The sequence below is a fragment of the Macaca fascicularis genome, chromosome 13 (genome assembly GCF_037993035.2).
Source record: "Macaca fascicularis isolate 582-1 chromosome 13, T2T-MFA8v1.1".
Lineage (NCBI taxonomy): Eukaryota > Metazoa > Chordata > Mammalia > Primates > Cercopithecidae > Macaca > Macaca fascicularis.
The window spans coordinates 9,980,507-9,995,275 of NC_088387.1; the positions used below are offsets into that span (position 1 = coordinate 9,980,507).

General features: G+C 43.2%; 1 long non-coding RNA gene across 1 annotated transcript in view; it reads left to right on the plus strand.

Moving 5' to 3' along the window:
* The first annotated feature begins 595 nt into the window (after positions 1–595).
* Positions 596–14,769, plus strand: part of LOC135966761 (uncharacterized) — a 57,138-nt gene continuing 42,964 nt past the window's right edge. Inside the window, exon 1 of the long non-coding RNA XR_010580329.1 lies at positions 596–759. This is a non-coding gene — a long non-coding RNA (uncharacterized lncRNA). The remainder of the gene's footprint in view (positions 760–14,769) is intronic.

Genomic DNA, 14,769 nt, shown 5'->3' on the forward strand with positions numbered 1-14,769 from the left:
ATGGGATAGGGCTTAACTAAGAGTTATTAGCGCAAAGCAAAGAGGCTTGAAGAAAGTTGGCCTTTAAAAGGAACCATTATTTCTAACACTTACGATTTATTCTTTAACAAGAAGGGGGAACTTTGAAGAAGAAACTTTTTACTTTCTACAATCCCTCCTCTTTTACTTTATAGTTTTCCTCTTGAAACTTGCTTAACATGTCTTGGCTTAGTTGCTTTGATTAACTGTGGGATGTATGGTACAACGTAATACTTGATTTGTTTTACGCGACCACCGGAGCAGGCGCCAGAGATGAGGCAAGTAGGCAAGGTAAAAAAAACTTTATTAGCTAGCCGATGTGAAGGACGAAAGGGCGAAGTTCACCGGTCTCCGGCGGTGGAGGCCGAGGAAGTCGCCCCGGCGTTCTCCAGCGAGGTTTCTAGGTCCGCATATGAGCCGAGGAAGTTCGCGCCGGACGGCTGCCCGGAGCGGTTTTTTATGTCTAGGGCCTGGGAGTGGGAGGGCAGTAGGCAGGACATAGGCGTGTCTGGGGGCGTTCCATAGGCGGGGCTAGGTAGGTTTCGGTCTCCTCGTTCGTACGTCACGTTGCGCCTGCGCAGTTGGTCTGCATTTTTCCCGGGCGCGGGCTGCATTTTCCCGCGCGCGGGTAAGTTGGTGATGAAAAACCCGGAAATGCGCCATCTTAGTCGTCTTTGTCCTCTCCCCCCGTCCAGACAATACTGAAGAAGAAGGAGTATACGTATTATAGTTGTTAAAGAGGTAAGAATTGAAGCTATGTTTTTTTGTTTGTTTTTCTCTTTTTGGTTGATGAATGCCACAGTAAAAGGGATAGCCAATTGAACTAGAGCGTAAGTACTGCTCTAATTATTTGGCAGTGTCCAGTAAAGGTCCTCCATAATCCCACAATACATCCGCTCAGAGATGAATAAGGGCAGACTGATGCGTCAGCTCTTGGAAGTACCTGACTTCACTGCATCCTGTTAAGTCTCCAAGGAATGCCACATTTTTCCCCTTGTCTTTGGAGACATGAGGTAAAATTGGTTTTCGAAGATGGAGACTGGGTGGCCCTCAGGGGCTGACCCACAGGGTGTTGAACTTCAGGAAATAGCAGAGAAAGAACTTGGCACAATTCATTATTCCAGGCAGTGGAATCTTGAAAAAGAGCTACCATGCACTCCACATCTGCTTGATTTGCCGACCATCCCAGTGGAAAGGAAACAACCTGGGCCTCTGGCCTACCGTGTGCACAAGTGTAACAGTCGCTTTTGTTTAAAGTGTGAGCAGAATACTTAATCCACTTTAACCAGGCGTTTATATCTTTATATCCTGTTTCAATGGCTATGGTTTGCCTTAGGTCTCCTATTTTTACTACTGAGACCTTGCTTCTGTCATTTGGCATGAGGCGAGGCATAGTTTGATTGCATAGGTTTGGGAAAGGGGCAGTTGTAGGAGGTGGAGGAGGGAGAACAAAGTACATCTTAAAGAAGCCTATAGGATCCTTTCCAGCGACCTCTGCTCCTAAACCATAGAAATGCTTTAAAGTGGGGTTAGAGTTGCTCCTGGTAGGAATAGTAATAGATATAGGCACTGGGTTAGGAAAGGAAAGGAAAAGATAGACTAAGCTTTTCTTAGCTTTAATTTGGTAGGGCTTGATCCAGGAACAATGGCCCATAATTCTGATGATAATGGTGCTTGCTTGACTCGGGTGTGATGTGTCCATCCCTTTCCACTGTAGGAACAGCAGTCTCCGTGGTTAGCAGCACAAGGTAGGGTCCTTCCCAGGCTGTCTTGAGTTTCCCTCCTTTCCACCCTTTGATGTGAATGTGATCCCCAGGCTGGTGCCTATGTACTGGAGACTCCACGGGTGGAGGCTGTGCTAAAAGACCTTTTGTTTTAAGGGAAGAGAAGGTGGAGGACAAACCAAGTATATAATTTCTAAGAAACTGATCTTTTGTTTTAAATGTGGGGACATCAGCAGTGGACTTTATAGTCCTTAGTGCCTTCTTGCTGAGACATTTCGTTTGGCACCTATTTTTATTAGTTTTTAGACCAAAGAAAGCCAGACACCATTTTATATTTGACAGTGCTTCCTGTATGATTTTATACCAGATAAGCTAAATTTTACCTTTATATTAGTGTGCTGTTAATGTTAAACTCAATTTTAATAAAACCTTGTAGACATATTTATCCATTTTTAATGTCTGACCATAAGGTAAGAATTTTATAGACTCTTTTTAACCTTTTATAATTTTTGTTAAAGAGCAGGTTAGTGCTTTAAGAAAAACCCGTTGTGCTTTTACTTTAATGTCCAGCTCACAGAAAAACTGGATGATACCCCTTTAACTTTAGCCAATGTTTACACACAGAATTTCCTTTACAACTAACATTTCAAAACTTGCTTAAACCTTCAAAACAAAAACTGTTTTTTCTCTCTCAAAGATAACCATTCTTTTCTAAAGTGAAATTCCTTCATGTTTGTGGACTAGACTGCCTAAGGCCACAGGATTGTAAATTAGGATTATATATGTTACACCGTTAACTTTTAACAAACCTTCCTTTTTGTTGAAAACCTTGTAAGTTTGGGGTTTCAATTGTTCCTTGCTATTAATAAGACTTCGTTTAGTCCATATTTAACTTAGAATTGGTAAAGATGGCTCCTTCCTGATTCTGTAAGTATTTTAAGGCTTGTCTGAGCGCAAACAACTCACCATTGGGCAATTTTCCTAACTCTACTTCTACAAGAGTTTCCCCATTACTTACTGAATATCCACTGTTGCTTTTCCCCCAATCTTCCAGAGGAACCATCTATTGTCCTGACCTAAAGGGAGTTCCTTCTAGGTCTGGTTGGACCTTTGTGTGGTAATTAATTAAGATGTAGATCCTCAGTTAGAAAACCTGCTGGGTTAAGGGAATTATTCGTGGTTTACGTTAAATCATCTTTTTCTAACAGAATAGCTTCATGTTTTAAAATTTTTGAGTTAGTAAGGTTTCTTTTTCTTTTTTTTTTTTTTTTTGACTTAGGATAGTTCCGACCTGGTGAGGTGTGCTCACTGAGGTTACCTCTAAAAGTTATTTTTCTACTTTATTCTGTTAGCAAAGCAGTTGCCACTACAGATTGAATGCATTTGGGCCATCCACCAGTTACTGGGTTAAGGATTTTTGATTAAGAAGGCTACGGGTTGTCAGTGGCCTCCAAGGTTTCGGGCTACGCCCTTGTTTACACTGACAACAAAGTGGCTGCTTAAGGAGGGTAAAGCTGGGACAGCAGCAGCTTTTTGTTTTTGGTCCTTTCGTTATCCTTCTAATATTTTAACATAACGCCCTAAAGTACTATCAGAAGGAATCTGATCACCTTCACCTCTCCCTGAGTCCCTGAGTTAGCTTTTCTCCCTGTCCTTGTTTTACTAGAAACATTTCCCATGTTGGGTAGTTGGTCAGGTTCAATCTCCTGAAATTAGTGGAAGGCTCAACCCCTCAAACCAGGGGGTGCTTTGCCTTGCCTGTCCTGAAAGGTCGGAAGGTTGACCTGTCTCTTTTTTTATGTGTGTGTGTATATGTGTATATGTGTGTGTGTGTGTGTGTGTATTTATCTTTAGGTATCTCTCTTTATATCTACCTGTTTATCCATTCATCCCTCCCTCCATCCATCCATATATAAACTCTTTTGTTGCATTGATCTGTATGTTTATCCACAGGCACATTTCACAGTCTTGATTACTGTTTTTGCTTTCCTGGGTCTTTCCCATTTCTATATAATTTTAGAGTTAGCTTGTCAATTTCTACCAAAACAACTCAAAAAACAAACAAACAAAAAATTTTAAAAAGCCCTGCTGGGATGTTGATTGGGATCATGTTGAATATATATAGATCGATTTCACAATTGGGGAAAATCAATCTGGGGAGACTTATATCTTAATAATATTGAGTCTTTCCATCTACAAATTACTATATTTTTCTTTTCATGTAGGTGTTCTTTAGTTTCCCACATCAGTATTTTATAGTTTTTTGTGTAAAGGTTTTGCATATTTTTAATTAAATTCATCTCTAAGTATTTAAGATTTTCTGATGCTCTTTTAAATGGTACTTCAAAATTTTTTCTTCTTCCAATTGTTGTTGGTCTATGGAGATAAAATTAATTTTATGCATTCATCATATAACCTCTCAGCAAACCATGAATACAAGGGACCTTTCTTAGCCCAATAAGAGGCATCTATGAAAAACCTACAGCGGTCATCATACTTAATGGTGAGAGACTAAATGTTCTCCTACAGAGATTAAGAACAACATAAGGATATTTTATCTCAGCATTCATATTCAACTTTTTACTGGAAGTTCTAGCCAGTGTAGTAAGGCAAGACAAAAAAGACACAGATTAGAAAGGAAGAAATTTTAAAAGTCTCTATTTGGATATGACATAATTATTTATCTAGAAAATTCCTAAGAATCTAGAAAAAATGCTTCCATAACTAGAAACTATACACTATATAAACCTTATAGCTATAACTAGTTGGGCAAGGTTGCAGGATGCAATGTTGATATATGAGAGTGAAGCATATTTTCTATATACCAACAATGAACAATTGGAACTTGAAATTTTAAAAATATTTACAAAAGCATCAAAAGAAATAAAAGACATAGGTATAAGGAAGAGAGCCCTCACTAGCAACCAAATTTTGCTAGCACCTTGATTTTGGACTTCCCAGAGTTCAGAACTATAAGAAATAAATTTCTGCTGTATTAAGCCAAAAGTAAAAAAAAGTGTAGGTATAAATCTAATAAATTATGTGCAGGATCAGTATGCTTAACTACAAAACACTAAAGAGAGAAATTAAAGGAGAAATATATCATGTTCATAGTTGGGAAGACTCAATACTGTTAAGATGTCAATTCCATCCAATTTGATGTGGAGATTCAACATAATCAAAATCCCAGTAAGCTTTTGAATCAATAATAATCAATAAGGTGATTCTAAAATGTATATGGAAAGGCACAGGAACTGTTTGGAAAGGTCAAACAATATAGTTAATTGATTTTTGACAAAGATGTTAAGATAATTCAATGGAGAATTATTAATAGTAATTTCAACAAAGGATTAAAGAAAGAGAACCTTAATGTACACCTCAGAACTTTTTCAATATTAGCTCATGGATTATGACCTAAATATTAAACATGAAACTAAAAAAAGTGCAAAAGAAAATGTAGGGGAAAATCTACATAACCTAGGGTTTAGCAAAGAGTTTTTAGCTATGACTTCAAAAGATAAATTTAATTTGATCAGTTTGGGCACAGTGGCTCATGCCTGTAATCCCAGCACTTTGGGAGGTCGAGATGGATGGATCGCTTGAAGTCAGGAGTTCGAGACCAGCCTGGCCAATGTGGCAAAACCCTATCTCAAGTAAAAACTAATACAAAAAAGTACCTGGTCGTGTTGGCGGGTGCATATTAATCCCAGCTACCCGGGAGGCTGAGGCAGGAGAATCGCTTGAACCTGGGGGCTGGGGCAGTGGTTGTAGTGAGCCGAGATCGCACCACTGCACTTCAAGCTGGGTGAAAGAACAAAACTCTATATCAAAATAAATAAATAAATAAATACAAAAAATAAAAATAATTTGATCAAATTTAAAAGCTTTGCTCTGTGAAAGATACACAGAAATACAAAGTGAATAAAAAGATACCCAGAGAATGAAGACAAACCAAAAACTAGCAGGATATGTTTGCAAGTCACAAATCTAATAGAGAACTTGTATATGGAATATACAAGGAACACTCAAAACTCAATAAGGAAACAAACCACCCATTTCTTAAAAAATGGGCAAAAGATCTGAATGCACACCTAACAAAAGAAGATACAAGGAGAGCAAGTCCCAAGCATATGAAAAGATAGCAAATCCTAAGCGTATCAGCAGATACCCAACAATACTAGTCATTAGGGAAATGCAAATTAGAACTACAAACTTTACATACAAAACGCAAACTTGGAAATAAAATTACTATGAATTTCAAGATGGCAACAGCAGAGCATCAAGCGAAGTGGGGAGCCCCTCTGAGCACAGGGCCCCATGTGACTGTGTAGGCCACCTGCCTGCAAAACCAGCCAACACAATTTGTGCCAAAAAAGAAAAATGGCAAAGTAGAAGCTTACTGTCTTTAGCAGGTAAGCCCAAAATTACTGACAATCTTGATATTCATAATGATCAGAACTAAAGCAAAATCAATTCTGGTTAGATGCGAAGGTGGCTGATAACTTGTTAAATTATTTACCAGTTTGTTTCATGATATAACATTTTCTCAAAACATTTTCTAAAAGGAGACGAAATCAACAACAAAAATGTAAATACATTCCATTCTACTATTCTCTTTTTGCCTAATTTTACTACACGATCAGTGCCTTAAGTAGCAAGATGATACAGGTAACCATAAAAACAGAGTGGGCTTAAATCCTTGCTTTTTCTCTGGTCTGAATTTTAAAATCTTACTTGGGCATAGATTTCTAGAAATTGTTGAAAATAATGTCTTCTTCTAAAGAAAAGCATAAACACACTTAGCATAGTACAAATGACTCTTTTCCCTCCCCTCCCCTCCCCTCCCCTCCCCTCCCCTCCCCTCCCCTCCCCTCCCCTCCCCTCCCCTCCCCTCCCCTCCCCTCCCCTCCCCTCCCCTCCCCTCCCCTCCCCTCCCTTTCCTTTCCTTTCCTTTCTTTTCCTTTCCTTTCTTTTCCTTTCCTTTCCGAGTCTGGCTCTGTCACCCAGGCTGGAGTGCGGTGGTGTGATCTCGGCTCACTGCAACCTCCACTTCCCAGGTTCAAGAAATTGTCCTGCCTCAGCCTCCTCAGTAACTGGGATTACAGGGGCCCACCACCACACCTGGCTACTTTTTGTATTTTTAGTAGAGACAGGGTTTCACCATCTTGCCCAGGCTGGTCTGGAATTCCTGACCTCATGATCTGCCCGCCTCAGCCTCCCAAAGTGCTGGGATTACAGGCGTGAGCCACCGCGACCAGCCACAAATGACTTTTTAAAAAGTTGCAGATCTTAGAGCGTCATCTTGGCTCCAGGAAGAATAAGAACTTTTTATAAGGCAAAATCATTTCTGTTAACAGGGGCAAATTTTTATCTAATGACATTTAGTGGGAAATGGGAAAATTCTCATTGTCCCCTGCCAAATGCTATTGATGGAACAATAACAGAAAGAGAAAAGCATGTCTGTGAAGATTATGTGAGAATTTCCAATAGCTGGTATTTGAGAATTGCTCTGGTCAATTGCAGAAACTGCTTTAAAAAGAAAGAAAAACACCTTTCAGGGATGAAGCTATCATACCAAAATTTAGAACGTCCTATTCCTCAGTTAGATGAACTAAGGGCTTCTTTTTCACCCCCACCAGGACAGGCAGTTCATTCCAGAGATCACTCAGTAAAATTCATGATGGGAGTTGAAGTTTCTGCACGTCTAAAATACAACTGTTTTGTTAGTTTCTTGCCGGAAGTTGTCTTGTAAAACATAGCTAATCGAGTGTTTGTGTACCTGTGATTCACAGCTGAAATATGACAGGAATGTAGTTTTTAATTTTATTTTATTATTACTATTATTTGAGATGGAGTCTCACTCTGTCACCCAGGCTGGATCTCAGTTTACTGCAACCTCTGCCTCTTGAGTTCAAGCAATTCTCATGTTTCAGTCTCACAAGTAGCTGGGACTATAGGCACTCGCCACCATGCCTGGCTAATTGTTTTTTATTTTTAGCAGAGGCAGGGTTTCCCCATATTGGCCAGGCTGGTCTCAAACTCCTGACCTCAGGTGATCCCCCTGCCTCGGCTTCCCAAAGTTCTGGAATTACAGGCATGAGCCACCGTGCCTGGCCAGAAGGTGGTTTTTAATGCTCTAGATCATTGCAGATCTTGCTAAAGGCCTGGAAGAAAGAGGAAGGCAGGAGAACTTTTAAAAAAAATTGTCAGTGAAGCTCTGCATTGTGGTTCAATAAGTTGGCTCAGGTAGACTTAAGGTGGACAACATCTTGAGCCAAAGTTGGCTCAAGCAGGTATAACTGCTGCTGTTGGTAAGTCCTTCCTCTAGCACTGATTAGAGTCCAGTAGAAGCTGCTGTTCTCATTCTGGGCTGGGTACAAAGGGAAGAGATCCATCTATGCTTGTCCCTGGGTGAATATATTTAGTCAAAATGAATACAGATCTCTCCTGTCATATTAGATTTTATTTTCCTGGGCACTGAAGATTTCCAGACAAATAGCTGGTATGTACTTTTTAGAACAATCACATTTGGATTTTAGAGGGATATTCACAGAAACACAAATGTTTTTACGTCTCAACTTCACTAACATTTATAGGGTTTTCCTATATATGAGCATATAGAGGAAATAGAATAGAAAGGGGAATAGTAAACTAAACTAGGTTTGTCTGCCTTTATCTATGACCGTACTACAGTACAGGAGATAACATATGTGGGTAAATAAATACGACAAAGAAAGTGGTAAGGGTTATAAAGCAGGCAACACAAGACACTGTCATTGTTCAGAATAGCACAAGATTGCTTCTGACCAGGGCGATCCAAAAGGAAAGCTCAGCATGGAGAAGCCAGTGTTGTAGCTGGGTGTCAAGGATGGAGCCATATGGCCACTTTGTGTGGGGACCATAAAAGCAAGGCAAATCTCTTGGAATTTCAAGACTCATAATGGAAATGGCAAGTTCATCTTGTGAAGCTACACAGTCAGGTCTTAGCAAAAGAACTTGCAGAGGTTGAATTTACATTGTAGAAAATTTAAATAACTGGCTAAGGCGGGAGTCACTGAAGCTTTTGAGCCTGGAAGTGACTTGATCTTGCAATCATCAGGAAAATAATTCTCCAGGAGAGTGCAAGGTAGATAAAACTTGAGAGAGAAGGGAACAGGGGAGACCATCTGGTGGTTACAAAAAATATCTAGGTAAGAGACAGCAAAACTCTGAACTAGTAGGGAGGGATGAAGACGGAGAAGAGTGGGCAGTTGTCGGGTTTGGGGAATAAGAGACCCAGTGATGTTGGCACTGAAGATAATGGTGCCTTACATCACTTTGTCATTTTGCAGGTGAGAGAAGGGTCCAGTCCGTTCAGAGAGAAGGGTTGAGTCCTGCACAAGGGGAAGTGGCTTCCTGATAGAAATTTCCAACCACGTGTGTTTGTTTCTCTAAACTCCACTGTTGTTTTTCAGCTGTGTGACATTTTTGGGACTTACTAGCAATCACTTTATTTTCTCATTTTCCTAAATTTGTGGACAGGGCAACTGACATGATCTAACTGAACTGAAAACTTTGGAGAGGTATGAAACGCTAGTTGCTAGAGTTCCTCATCTGGGAACATGTTCGGTATATATAACTTTCGACTTTGAAGTAGTAGAAGGGAGAAGTTCTGCAGACCAAAACTTCCTTGCAGCCTATAGTTTTCCATTTAAGAAGACTATACGGAGGTTTCCTGGTCCAACTATGCCAACTATGGGGTGGACAATGGTGACTCTACTGCAGGATCTCGGTTACTGGGATTGACCTAACATTACTGCTTCCCAAGGTATGTTATAAAGATGGGGAAAAACGTTTTCTAAATCAAATACATTTGAGAAATGCTAGATTGAATAACATAAACAGATGACTTTGCTATGGGACTGTTCCATCTTCAGCACATGAGTGTGCACTATACATATTGAAGGGAGCACTGTGTGCTGTTCTTCCCAAATGTAGTTGATTAAAATCCTTATTTCATGCATTATCTCAGTCCAGCATTCTTAGTAAGCACCTACTCACTACTCACAGTGACTTCACAATGCCTGGTGGGATGACCCCACAGATGTACTTGAATCTGGACCTACAAAGCCAGAACTGATAAATCAAGCCACTTCCCGAGTTCAAGGCTGAGGGACTGAGACAAAGACCCCCTTTGTACCATTGCAGTGTCTGTCCCTCAGTGCTTGACATTAAGTACTGTTCGGTCTCGACTTGGCATCCTCATTGCATATGGGGCCACAGGAAGGGGCACGAGGGCTGGATTTGGAGTCTGGAGGCCTGAATTAGCAGCCTTGAGATGGCTTTTACCAGCCTCCTCATCTTAGGCAAATTGCCTAATGTTTTTGAGTCTCCTCTGGAAAAATGAAGCTAAAACGTCACTTTATCCTGTAGTAATTATCAACCACTTTCTCAATGCTAGGCATTGCCCTAGATGAGGGGATAGAACGGTTGCTCAGCCCAGGGCCTTAAACCTTCCTTGGTGGAAAAAATCCCTCTGCCTGCAGCAGTGGGTCGCTTGGGCTCAGATTAAGTTCCATCTGTCCCCAAATAACTCACAACTGAGTGAGCAGGAGCCCCCTTGCTTCTGAGTCTATGAGTTATTTGGCCCCACACCAGGAGCCTCTGGTCCCCTCCCCTCCCTTCCCTCACTATTGGAGAAGGGGGTGCAGCATTTGAACCCCACATAAGTATTACCCATCAGGCTCACTGCAGGGTTCATGGATTCCCTGGTCCTAGGTTTGTTTATAATAACTCACGAGTTCTTCACAATTTGCTCACAAGGAAATGGTAACCGCCGAAGTTGGAAAACCAACCATTTGGGGCCAAACAAAAGCCTGAGGTGAGGGTGCAGTTTGGCTGCAGCGCCATGGGAATTTCTAAAGGCAGAACTTGGCTGTTTTATCTCGTCCCATCTCCCCACGGAATTAAAAACTGATGAATCAAAGCTCTTCTCCAGAAATGTGCTACAGGAATGACAACATTTCCCCTGACAAGTCTTTTATGTATTAAAGTGGCTCCACATTAAGGCTGAGGCGCAGTGGGAGGACTGAAATGTGGAATTGAAAACGTCTTTTTCACAGAGCTGGATCAAGGCATGGAAGGGAGGCAGGATTCTGGGGAGCAGCCAGCGCTGGTGGGAGCGTGGTTCCTGCAGAGACATGGGAGGACACCCTGGCACTCAGCCCTGCATGCGCAGTCCAGCCCACAGCTCCTTCTCAGGAAGTGACACTCTAGGCTTACAAAATTAACATGACCAGGTCCGATGTTTCCCTCACTGAATCCACACAACAGCACTTCAACCCCTCCGCACTCCCCGATGGGGAAACCAAGGCTCCCAGCGGCAATGCCAGTCACCCGAGAATGTGTGACTTCCTAACGGCACATTAGGAAGCTTGATCTATTAAATGATACTTATTTATACCGACTGTACCACCTGTATCAGGAAACAGATGGCACACTCAAAATAGATAAGTCAAGGAGATTTCTTTGTGCACTACTGACAAGGTGTGGGTGAGTATGGTGCTGGCTTGGTGGCAGCCAAGCTGTTAGCCCCTAGGAAGGAAAGGCAAGAAAGTGGGTCTCAAGCCCAGGAGGGGACTGTGCAAAGCAGCCTCTGTAGACCCAGGACACAGCCCTCTCCAGGCGGCCCTGTGGAATGGAGTCACTGAGACCGCTGCCCTGCCCTTGTCCTCTCCCCTCACTCCCTCTCACTCTTGCCAGATCTATCCCAAGCAGAAGCCCGGGGCATGGGAACCCTTGATGTGGTTCCTGCAGGTCAGCCTCGGGGCAGAGAGCAGGGAGGAGAAGGCATGTGGAGCCGATGAACTTGGACTAAGAAAGTAACACTGTGCCTGGCCACTCACGAGTCTGGGATAACAGAAATAGACAAAACCAGCTGGAACATTGCTAATGTTCGTCCCAAGGACACGCTGAAGCTGTGACATGTCAGAACGACCACTGCTTTCTCATTCACAGAAAGACCTTGTTCTCTCAAGCCACAGGCTGTTGAAAACTCTGCTGTCTGCAGTTGCAGTAGTAAGAGGCAGTATCCCACCTCTGGATGGAAGTCACTCTGATACAGAGAAGCTGCTTCAATTTCCACTCCAGCTGTAAAGTTTCAGATGAAGGAATCCTAGGCACAAAATTCCACATCCGTTTTAATGTCATGATTTCCAAAGAAACAGGACCCTCCATCCACTCTGCCATCCAGTCCTGAGGCTGACCCATTGTATTAGTCCATTCTCATGCTGCTGACAAAGACACACCCGGGACTGGGTAATTTATAAAGAAAAAGAGGTTTGCTGAACTCACAGTTCCACATGGCCGAGGAGCCCTCACAATCATGGTGGAAGGTGAAAGGCACGTCTTACATGGCAGCAGACAAAAGAGAATGAGAGCCAAGTGAAATGGGTTTCCCTTTATCAAACCGTCAGATCTCATGAGGCTTATTCACTACCATGAGAACAATATGGGGGAAACCATCCCCATGATTCAGTTATCTCCCACCAGGTCCCTCTTACAACATGTGGGAATTATGGGAGCTACAGTTCAAGATGAGATTTGGATGAGGACACAGCCAAACCGTGTCACCCATCGACATGCAGCACTGCTTTGTTTCAGCTTATAAAATCAAGACTGCATTTAAATTTCACCCAAGCTCCACTCTTCTGCAAGTCCTATAATAATTTTGTCTCTTTGTTTTTTAATTATTTATTTATTTATTTATTTATTTATTTATTTTGGTGAGACAGGATGTCACTCTGTTGCCCAGGTTGGAGTGCAGTAAGTGATCATGGCTCACTGCAGTCTCAAACTCCTGGGCTCAAGTGATCCTCCAGCTTCAGCCTCCGGAGTAGCTGGGACTACAGGTGTGTGCCACCATGCCTGGCTAATTTTCCTTCTTTTTTGTAGAGACAGGGATCTCCCTATGTTATCCAGGCTGGTCTTGAGCTCTCAGCTTCAAGCAATCATCCTGCCTCAGCCTCTCAAAGTGCTGGGATTGCAGGCATAATAATTCTGTATTTTCCCTTTCAGGTGAATGCCCCAAAACTGGTGTGCACTGTTCCTCACTGCTCCAATCCAATAACCCTGACCTAATCAGACTTCATGTGTGCCCCTGGTGTTTGGGCTTGGGCAAGAATCAAAGGAGAAATTGGCTTACTCTCCCTTCCCCCTTACGCTTGAGTGTAATGTGATGGCCACTTTCTATCAGACTGTGTTGGTGTTTACGAGCCTCCCTCAAGCTTTCAGGAAAGAGCATGGGTTTTAATCCTAGTAGGGAAACTGCTTTTCCACACAGGACATGTTTAGCAATTTTCTCTCTTCCTTTCGAATTTTCTCTTTGTCCAGTTCACTGTCATTTTTTTCCCCTTCTATTCTGCTGGGCATTCTGTGAGCCCTTTTGAATGGAGGTTGGACCTCTCCTGCCTCTCTGCCTCCAGGGGAGGACTTTGAGCTCTTACATAGCAAGTACTTTACAGGGAGAGATGGGACAGGCTGCACCACACACACCTGGGGTGTGGAGGGCCCCCCGCCCTGGCGAGTGTGAGGGCAGTTGAGAGATGGGTTGGGTTTTTTGGTTCCCTTGGAGGGAGTTCTCAGTTGCTTTTCTGATTCAGAAATGGAGCAGCAGCCCTCTCCACACACATCTTCCTTGGCAGAGCCCCTCTGCCCGGAGCAGCGGGTCGCTTAGATTCAGATTAAGGGTCTTCCTGCTCCTGAGGTCTAAGAGTCACCTGGCCCTAAGCCAGGGCCCTCTGTTCCCCTCTCCTCTCTCTCTTCCATCACTGTCAAGGATAAGGGGTGCAGCACTTGAACCCCACGTGGATATTGCCTATCAGGCTCACTGTGGGGCTCATGTTGGTGTGCTGAGGTTTGTGCACCCCCCCACCTCCATTCCCACCTTCCACCTCTCACTGGGGAGGATGCTGTCTGCATTCATCACCATCTTGACTCAGGACTAGACTTTAGGTTTCTTCAGAAATTGGTGGAATCTTCACTCTTAAGCTTCCAGTTTGGGTGCTTCTTTCCAGTGGCCACTATCACAGGACCCCTGAGACCCTTACGTTCAGACCCATGCCAGGCTGAAAGGAGAAGCACCACATCAGACATCCAAGTGTTGATTCCGCCATGGGGTCAGCCCATGCTGTCAGCCCAGCCAGGCAACAGGTTCGGGGAGCTCGACTTTGGGCTTGGGTATAGCAGAGGGGAACGTTGCTTCCTCTCTGCCCCTTGCTGGTTCTGCCAGTGGGGATTGCTGGGCAGCCCAAACCCCACGAATGAGGAGCAGAGCCAGTGCTGCTTCGGCGTGGCCTGCGAGAGTGGGTTAGGAAGCCCAGGCATCGGCCCCTGACTGCTACTGTTTGGATGGAGACTTCCCAGTGTGCCTAATGAGGTTCTGTCAAAACCCTCGGGCTGCGGGCTCTTGGGAGGTAGTCGAGTAGCATTTGACTTCTTATATTTCTTCATTTATTTACTTCTAACTGTGGTAAATGCATATGATGTAAAATTGGCCAGCGTAACCATTTTTAGGTGTACAGTTTAGTGGCATTAAGCACATTCACACTGTTGTGCAGCCATCACCACCATCCAGCTGCCACGCTCTTCAACCTCCCAAACAGAAACTCTACACATTCAACAACTCCCCACTTCTCTCTCCTGCCAGCCCGACAACCCCCATTCTACTGCCCGTCTGTATGAACTTGACCACTCCAATACCTCATGTGGGTAAAATCATGCAATGTTTGTCCTTTCATGACTGGCTTATTTCACTGGATAGAGTGACCTCAGGGTCTATCCACGTCACAACATGTGTAGACTCTCCTTCCTCTGTAAGGCTGAGTAGTATTCCACTGTATAACATAAGCCACGTTTTGCCCGTGCATCCATCCATCCATGCACACTTCACTTGCTTCCACTCTTGGATTCTTGTGAACACAGGTGTTTGGGTGTCCTCTCGGCGGCATACATTTTGACTCCTGCCAATCAAAGATATTCAACAGACATC